We start from the raw sequence: 10,416 nt of genomic DNA, 5'->3' as shown, positions 1-10,416 counted from the left end.
TTAAACAGAAACTTGCAATTTTAATAAAGTCGTCACCTATATAAGCACACTTCCTTTTGAACTCTAAGTGCAGACTTTCAACTGCAAGCAAAAGAAAAATGATTTTAATTTCTGAATATAAAACTGAATAACTTAAGCTGCGGAGAAAATTGAGAAAATAATTAGTGGTTTTTGAGAACGACAGCGATATTATATTTTTAATTAGTCAAAAAAGCAATAAAAATTTGAAGTTATGCGCCAGCGCATCTCGTCTTCCGTTTCTAGTATTTATCACAACAGAATATCGCAAGGCTTGAACGCGATAGGAAAGCAGATTTCATCTACCACGCGTTCCGAGCGCAGAGTTCACGATGAGCCGTACGGCAAACTGTAACATCGTCAGCGAATGGTTACTGTCGCTTCGTCTTTCTCAATATGCAAATAGTTTTATAGATAATGGTTATGACGATTTGGAGATATGTAAACAAGTAGGGGATCCCGATTTAGATGCTATTGGGGTATTTAATCCCGCGCACAGGAATATTCTGTTAAGTTCGGTACGTAATCTTAGAGAGGAAGGGGCGGCTTCTGTGTATTTTACATTGGAAGAAACTTTAGCTTTGCAAGAGAGGTGCGTGTGTGATAGTGCTACTACATCTCAACAGCAACTGTCCATGTCTTGGGAACGGGAAAGTGATGGATTTGAAAGCTCGGTAAACGAAGAAGATGCAGCCGGTTTATACCTTCACGATTTTAAAGTGAGAACGTCAGAACTTGTAAAAATTCCTCAATTTCAGTTGCAACTCTTACTAAATGAGAAACTGCAAGAGGATGGTATACACTTAAACTGTCATCCATACACGAATAAGGTTAGTGCTAAAGAAACCCTTATTATATTTCCCCAATTAAATACATATTCTAATTGCCTCCTTTACAAGCTCAGGAACAGAATGAATCAATATACCAACACATTCCGGTACGCTTTCTAAACGAATATCTTTACTGAAAAGCGGAATAGCGGAACCCTTTTTCGTATCTGAGAGACTTCCGATATCCCACTAAGAATTCAGTAATGTTAAATTCTTCAAAAGAAACCACGATTTGCCTTAAAAATTTTGTGGAGGCTTTCAAATTACAGTTTTCATTTTGCTTTCCAATTTCGTTCTGGTCGTTTCACTTGCCTCATTAAATTTTAATTATAAGTACAGATTTAATGGCCAATCTAGAAGTTCAAATATGGCTGAGCTTATGAAAAATGTTGCTGCCAAATATCTATATTAGTTTCATTTCCTCTTGAAATGTAATAGTATTAAGGAAACATTAAATTTTAAGTGATTAAAATCCAAGTACTTTCATAAACTTCGTTCGTTCCATATTTTTTGCACAGAATACACGGTGGTTAAAATACACAATACTTCTCAATATTGATGTCTTCACATCATTAAATTTTTCAAATCTCCACATTTTTTCAATTGTAGTAAATTCTACTCCAAAGCTGATCCGTAATGAAAGACTTAACTAATCCGTCAAAAATTAAAGTAAAATTGACGTTACCTTGCATATTCTAGATTTTCCAATAGGGTTGAAGTAAACGAAGTGGTACGTTTAAAATAGACTGCACACTGCACTGCACGATGAAATCTTTTTTTCGACGTGTTTGTATTTTTACAGGGCGGTTCTCCTAAAAAAGGTATTATTTTTTGAGATAAAACAATATTCAAATTTTTAAATTTTGACCTAGCGTGCGATCTCTGTTAAAACAATCAATTTTTATTGGAGGGAGCTTGGAAAAAAAATTTTTTTTCAAATGGAACAAGGGTGGCTTGTTGGCGACTTCGTAAAAAAGAATTTTTTTACTAATAATTTGATACCACGTATCAATATTTTTAGTTCATTCTTCGTACACTCCTGAGTCCATATTCTTTTCCCTCGACTTTCTCCAAGGCACCGAACGAGGCACCGGACATTTTAATTAATTTTTAGCCACCTTCTATGGTTTCTAGTGCAGATGGACATACTTATTGGTAAGAATATGCTTTATACCACCCGCATGTTGGTAAGTAGTAAGTGCATTGCGGAAGAAAAGAGCCCTTACTCTCCTGACGGAACACGTTTTGAAGCACCAGGAATCCGAATCAAACAAAATCTCGTGATGTCGGTCGGTCTGTCTGTAGTCTCATTTCCGGTTAAACAGATGAACCGCTTGGAATCAAATTTGATATACATATTTTTAGATATAAAAAGAATAGCTGAAAAGCTTTTAGGCAGGTCGCGCATGCGTAAGTATGAGGGTGGTATCTTGCGTTGTGTTATACCGTTGAGTGAAGGATCTAGATCCTTCACTCAACGGTTATACAGTTTATTTCCGTTGTCGTGTGATAAGGAGTTTGTTATCGATAGGTAAGTGGTAATTAGTTTGAAGATAAGCATGTGTTTGCGTCGTAAGAAAGAAGATGGGAGTTTATCTGACGAAGCGCAGTGATTTGAAAAGGAGGAGCAGAAAAGAGAGTTGTAAATATGCGTAGGAGACATTAACGTGACTTTTTCTAGAAATAGCCAGTCTTGGTGATTGTAAAGCTTTTATCGAATAAAATTTTAGGTAGAGATTTTATTTCAATGAAGTGAAGATTCTGAAGTAATATCAGTTGGTGTTTGTGTTCGTTGTGTATCATTCAAAGAAAATTACTGTTATGAGCGGATGTTAAAGATTATTAACTTTAAGGTAATTAAAACTTTATTTCCCCAAAGTGTGCGTGGTACATTGTACGCACTGAGCGCCATCCATTTTTACAGCTTAATTAAATGATTTTGTCGAATTTTCTTTACTGTAACTTAACTTTGTATTTAATCGAGATAAACATTTGTTAAATAATGGGGAGGCTGTTAAGGCTGCAGAGTTTCTCAAACTAATAAGAGTAAAGTCTTATCAAGACTCATCGTTGAGGTGGATTCTGGAGGTCCCCTGGAAAAATTATAATCATTTCGTATTAAAATCTTGTCAGTACCTGAGTTTAATTGAGCTAGAAACGGTAGCCAGGAACCGGACGGGTTCAGAAGATGGCGGCGGTCATTTCGGAAAAACTAAAGCAAAATTATTGCAAGCTTCCTAGCGGGAATCAAAGGAACAACACACAAATCGGTAGAAACGGCGGAAAGGCAATTGCCTGAAAGCGAACAATGTTTCCCCCTTTACAAATAGTGAAACGGAAAATAACAAAAAGCGATAGCCAAAAGTCAGATTAAAAGGGCACTTCCAAATACAATTAGCAAAAGTGCAAAAGCAAATTTACTTATTAGTCAGTTAATCGCTGAAACCAAAGGTCTAACTAGGTTACGGTTGCAAAACTAAATTTACAGTAGAGCTAAAAATTTTGGTACTTACAAAACGTAGAGGCCAAGAATGCAAAAGGAAAAAAAGATCCAAATTCATAGGGCGTTTTCTATTTACCTAAACGTCCATTTCGAATAGGAAGGAACTGGAATTCCCATATCGCACGCTTATACCTTGATACGTGCAACCAAATTAAACTGTTTTTTAATTAATTACTCCTTCCTCCGATGTTAAGAAAAATATGGGACCGATGTCAGACTTCAAGTTTTCTAAGAGCACTTCTTTTGTGATAAGGCCCAGCTCAATTGGACGGGTTTTCTGTAACTCATTCAAATGTAAATTCTTAATTAGACATCCAATTAGTAAGAAGGAAATCTCCAAATTCGGAATTCGACTACTACCCATGGTTAAATGTAATTGGTAGGTCAAACGGTCAGATCATTGATATCACCTGATATCATAGACAAGGAATCTTTCCTAATCTAAGCCTGATATCTACGAAAGCTTCGCTTCCTTGTCTTTCAAATCCCCACTCTAAATTGACCATAGAAAACAAACCTACTAATAATGGCTTATCATGTCTGAAATTCAAAAATATTAATTTGTTCTCTTCTTCTCTGGCAAGAGAGCTTTCGAAGGCTGTAAAAGTAATTTAGATACTCCTACAGGAAAGATGGTAAAACTGATAAATTCACAACACAACTTATATGCGATATCGGCGGTAAAACAAACAATTGAACCAAATGAAAACAAGGAAAGCTCACTCCTCGCCTCTTACATCAAATGAGTAAATTCAGAAACTACTTAGTAACGAAGCTAACTTAAAACGGGTATACAGCAAACCTAGGCGACTTCACTAATATACGGTGTGGTTATAACTTCGGGTATAAACGTCATGGCGGAAAACGGGTGCTTCGTTACAACGGAGCAATATAAAGGTAGTTCGATTTAAAAATGATGTTTTTTTAATTTATTTATTTATTTATTTATTTTTTTTTTTAATATAGGGTTCGACTGCCAAGGTCATATCCCCTTTATTGCACGCTATAGAGTACAGGTACACATATATACAGTGCTATATGTCGATATATACCAATTCCTTTTAAGAAAGCGAGGGTATTATTTGCGTTTTGTGAGTTGAAGTTTGTAACGTAGTTTTAATTTATTAACTCGATGTTAATTTTATCTATGGTAATCTTGGGCCAAAATGCGTCATATTCGGCTTTTAGTTATAACGCGCACCGGTAGGTAGATGTCTCCTATGTAATCTGTCAAATAAAGTCACTAGATATAGAAAGTACCGCAATCATCCGCCATTTTTGGGCAAATTTGCTGCCAACTTAAAACAAGTTAAAAAGTAATCGTAAACGATTTACATAAAGCGCATTTCCACTTGCATTCATTTCCCATTTGTAAGATGCAACTTCTGTTAAAATCGTAAAAATCCGGCCACAAATATGAAAGATAGCGTTGCACATGGGCAATCCATTTTTGACGTGCTACTTCAATTTCAGTTTATGAGAAGAATTTCATTTCAATGCTTTTGTAAATAAGAAAGTTGGAACTGCGCATGCGCAAACCTAAATTTTAAAACTAATGTTAGATTTTCCTTTGTTCCAAGCGCCTAAGTATCACATTTCACTTAAATAGTTCCATAGATAAAATAGTTGGCATGCGCGAAATAAAATTTTGAAACTGGCGTTTGATTTTCCTTTATCCCAAGTGCCTATGTATCCAATTTCGTTTTTAAAATTCTTCCATAATAAAACCTTGCAGCTGCGCATGCGCAAACCAAATTTTGAAATTGGCGTTTGATTTTCCTTTATCCCAAGTGCCTATGTATCAAATTCGTTTAAATTCTTCCATAAATAAAAAAGTTGCCACTGCGCATGCGCAAAACCAAATTTTGAAATTGGCCTTTGATTTTCCTTTATCCCAAGTGCCTATGTATCAAATTTCGTTTAAATTCTTCCATAAATAAAAAAGTTGGCACTGCCCATGCGCAAAACCAAATTTTGAAATTGGCGTTTGATTTTCCTTTATCCCAAGTGCCTATGTATCAAATTTCGTTTAAATTCTTCCATAAATAAAAAAACTTGGCACTGCGCATGCGCAAAACCAAATTTTGAAATTGGCGTTTGATTTTCCTTTATCCCAAGTGCCTATGTATCAAATTTCGTTTAAATTCTTCCATAAATAAAAAAATTGGCACTGCGCATGCGCAAAACCAAATTTTGAAATTGGCGTTTGATTTTCCTTTATTCCAAGTGCCTATGTATCAAATTTCATTCAAATACTTTTATAAATAAAAAAGTTTGCAATTCGGTTTATAAATGGTCGAGATGCGAAAAGGGCACTGTGAATTTTGAATCGATTCGATTCAACTTTTGGTTTTGCGTATTATATGGCTAAAGCTATGCCCATATTGAATTTCATGCAATTCAGTTCATAACTAACGGAGATGTAAAAGCGATCGAACATTTCTAAACAAAGTTATCGTTCACACGGACAGATAGATGCACAGACAGACAAAGGAACAGACGGAGAGACCAACCGGCAGGCGACAGATAGCAATGCAAAATTATAAACGATCTCTAGGATCGTTAATAAACGGCAAAAGTGTAAAATTATGGAACATGTAAAAAACGGTTTTTTGGTTTTTTTTACAATAACTTTTTTTGTAAGCGGTACAGAAAAAATTCCTTCCTTGGTACAAGACTCGACACCATAACGAACCAAATAGCGAAAAAAGTAGAACAATAGCTCTTAAGATAAAAAAACTAGTAGCGTCGCAAAGTTAGCGGACGGACGGACGGACGGACGGACGGACGGACGGACGGACGGACGGACGGACAAAGTGGCCACAATAGCGCATTTTTTTTTTATTTTTGTGGAAATGCGCTAAAAATTGACAAATAAAATCTGAATAGCTGTCATTTTTTATAACCTAACTTCATAGTACTGTCATGTTTTATAAAAATATATACAGATATCTCCAAACAGGTGGAACAATCCCTAACATTAAAGTTACTAGAATCTGGTAACTTCCGCCATTCTTGGGCAAAAATCATGCGTTCTCTCTCTAACACACGAGCCCAATGGATTGCGGTACTTTCTATATTTAGTGACTTTACTGTCAAATTGTAAATGTAGAACATGATACCCCGTTTCACAATTAAATGCGATGATTAATATTTTGATATAAGCTCAGTAGTCAGTACTAATTTGAGGTGTTAGTGAATTATAAAAGTAGAAAAAATGCTATCATTACGCTTACACGCTGATTGTGACATAACCTACACCTTACGTAAGTAAACAACAATCCTAACTTTATTAATTACATTATATTTCAGATGGGAGACTGGCTATTCGTCTTATTCTCAAATACTGAATGTGATGCTTTAGAAAAACAGTGTAGTGACATTTTATTAAACAAGTTTCATAATTATTATTGTACAGCAGACTCAAGTTGCGAATTTCCATCATTTTTTGACAAGTTATGTCAGTATGTGTCAGACTATAAGAGGCACAGTGAACAGTAACCTTGCTATTACGATACACATCGACGAGTCATACCGAGGCCGTAAGTATCGTAGGCCTCGGTCATACCCGAATATATCTGGCTCAGACACAGTAGTCATATTGTACTGTACTACATACTACATACAATTTTTTTAGAAGTAATAAATTTACCTTATGTACCAATGTCAGTTATACTAAGTGAAACTGTCACGAAGAACTGAAACGAAACTTTAACATGTGTATAGCTTTATGCAAAACAGAAAGTCATAACTGAACTGGCTGTGACAACCTAACATTTAATGTGTCATAACTTTTAATGATTATTTCGGAAGAAATAGTAAAACTTCTCGCGTAGAGAACGCTCAACTCACTTTGCTTTTCTTACTTTGAAAGTTTAATTTACTGCTTACTGTAATATTACCTATACCTAGAAGCAGCCTCGTAGCAAAGCTTTACTCTGCACCCTGAGTCGTAAATAGATATTGCAATGAACAGACTTGAATTAACTAAAGATCACAGATCCAGCACAAACTTTTAAAATTGGCCATTCTTGGCATGAGGGTTCAATTGAAGACGCAACCGTTATACTTGCATAATCCTTATCATTCAAAATTCCATTATGATTCTAGTTTAATTTAGTTTCCCACGTTACATAAATAAAATCAAAGCACATTCATGAGCTCTGACACAAAATAACCCAAAAATGTTAGTAGGAAAATTATAAGAGACTGTCCGCTTAAAATTTGAACGAAATGCTATATTATTGTTTGTCTACTAGTGGAGACATTTATGCAACCAAACCTTGAGTGTGTTAAGTTCATTTTTTTGTATGGTGCGTTGATTTTTAAAATTAATTCATAACCCGACAACCCCAATTTGATTTTATGCCTATTTGTGTAAAGAGAATTTAGTGGCCTTTAAAATATCACTCGATGGGGGAGTGTATATTATCACTTTAAAGTGACTCCGTTTTAGGCGCTAACTGTTGGAAGTACGAGTATACGAAGTGTCTCCCTTAGAGAACTGATTATTCCAAAATTTTTAATAATTTTAAATGTCTTTTAAGTCAGGGGTTGTTTAATAAAATTGGCGAACCATATTTTATGGGTCAATGTTTTCCGGATGGTCATGACCAGTTAATAACTGGGGAAAGTTACCAAGGCCAGTCTGAGGACGATAGTACAAACTTAATGTGGTTTACGTGACTAAAACAGCTACTAAATCAGGTTTACTCATGAGATCATAGAGCTTCGTGAGTTGCTAGTTTGCAGTTGTTAAAACGGCCGTAATTTCTATTGACTGTCCTTACGCGTACGTGATTCGTTGGCCTTAACAAAGCCGATTGGCTAATGATTAAAGACACCCGATTTAACTGCGCGTAAGGGTAGTGTTAATTTATTCAGTTGAATGAACCAGCCAATTCCCACTACGTTGCCTTCGAACGTCTCAAGGAGTAAATACCTACGACAACCTAGACGTCTACCACCGCACTTGTTGAGAGAGATAATTTTCCACCAAGCCATTCCGCCAAGAAACCGGAGTTCCGTAGAGACAAGCAGTGAAATCCAGGGTACCCAAATCGCAGGAAGAGTCGGTATTCTAACCGCGCTGAGAAAAAAAGCCGAGTAATTTATGTCTACTAACACACAGTTAAGGTAAATAACTATTTCATTTATATAGGGTCATCATAAAGTAAGGAGTGTACCAGGTATGGGCAACCCACGGCCGGTCGATAAGTTTTATCCGGGCGGCTAACAGAATTCATAGCCCGCCAAGTTATATTAAAAATTCGAATTAATTAATTTATGTCTTACTAACCTATCATAGCACATTTTATATCTGTGATACGCGGGCATAAAGTACCACTTTATGCCCTAGGGCATTAAGTATCACCATAGTAACTCATTTATACTTAATGACAAAACAAACAAATATTTGCAGGTCATTGAAAATTAGAAACGTCAATTATTAATTATCAATACCTTACTAAATCACAAGATTGGCCTTATTTCGTATAGTGTCTGGAACTTCTTGCTCATTCACGATGAATTGAATTATTTAAAATTACATTTGACGTTTGGATGGTTTCAATCACATTAACAAATTCGAACCACGCATATTTGATCAAACATAATGAATTATTTTGTAAACGAATATTTACTTTGACGAAGAAAACTATTTGTAAAACATAAAATTTTGTATGTACCACGGGCATAAGCTGATGTTTATACTCTCGGGCGACTAAAAAGCTCTCGGGCCATAGGCCCTCGAGCTTTTTAACTGTCGCCCTCGAGAATATAAACATCACTATTATGCCCTTAATACATAAATAACTATAATATGATTATTAAAGTCACTAGATATAGAAAGTACCGCAATCCATTGGGCTCGTGTGTTAGAGAGAGAGCGCATGATTTTTGCCCAAAAATGGCGGAAGTTACCAGATTCTAGTAACTTTAATGTTAGGGATTGTTCCACCTGTTTGGAGATATCTGTGTATATTTTTATAAAACATGACAGTACTATGAAGTTAGGTTATAAAAAATTACAGCTATTCAAATTTGCCCAAAAATGGCGGATGATTGCGGTACTTTCTATATCTAGTGACTTTAATGATTATGTTACACGTGCAGCATCTAGTGGACGCGATCCGAAGCTTGCAAGACCTCTTTGAAGATGGAGATGCATTTCTTGTTTCAGAGGTACCACCAGGTATTTTCAATAAATGTAAATTTGAATACAAGCTGAATATAGGGATTTTTTATCCAGATCTGGAAAATTTTGTATATAAAATATTATTGTTTTTTTTTCAATTATTTTTACAAAAGCAAACATTATCAAGACCAAAAAGAAATAGATAATTATTGATTTCTTTACACATACTTTTTATTTGAATTTTCATCTGTGGCCCGTGGCGCATATGAACAATTTTATTTTGTTCCCTTGAAAAAAAAGGTTGCCCATGCCTGGAGTATATTTTAAAGTCATATTTACCTTTAAGAAATTAAACTAGTAGCAATAAGTGAACAGAATCTAGTGGCTTAATAATTGGATTTTACTGTATCTATGGAAAAAGAGCTGTTGTGTCAACTACTGATACAGATGTCAGACGTAATCATCGCAACTTATAAAATTCTTATGTGTACCTAGCATTTGGAGGAACGGTTGGTAATCGTACATCAGCAAAATGGACGACATATCGAACATTTACATTAACCGCTGGTGGACATACATAACAATTCCCATTATTTGAGAAATCGATTTCATTTCACACTCTGTTGTTAACTTAGTTTTTTTTAAATACTGTCAATCAAGTACTCAAGAGAGAAATGGGGTTTTTAAACAGTAGTTTTTTTGCAAATCAGACATAAAGGATTCTTAAGGATTCGGTCCTAATTTTTTAAAACTATGATTTAGTGAGGGGTTAGTTAGAAGAACCAAATTTGTGTTCATTTAGTTTAAAGGCAAACTTAATTCATGATATTTCTCACCGAGTTCAAGGAATAGATTTCAAGGTTCAAATGAGTTGGTAAAAGAAAATTGATGACAATTTACTGCCTGTGAAAAAATTCGCAGCGTATCGC

At 35.2% G+C, this 10,416-nt stretch overlaps 1 pseudogene; it reads left to right on the top strand.

Annotated features, from left to right (window-relative positions):
• The first annotated feature begins 350 nt into the window (after positions 1-350).
• On the top strand, positions 351-968 carry LOC116166979 (annotated as a pseudogene).
• The last annotated feature ends 9,448 nt before the right edge of the window (positions 969-10,416 follow it).

This window comes from Photinus pyralis, unplaced genomic scaffold, assembly GCF_008802855.1.
Source record: "Photinus pyralis isolate 1611_PpyrPB1 unplaced genomic scaffold, Ppyr1.3 Ppyr1.4_LG3b, whole genome shotgun sequence".
In the NCBI taxonomy this organism is placed as follows: Eukaryota; Metazoa; Arthropoda; class Insecta; order Coleoptera; family Lampyridae; genus Photinus; species Photinus pyralis.
The sequence above is the reverse complement of the archived record's forward strand: the minus strand, read 5'-3'. Positions and strand labels throughout refer to the sequence as shown.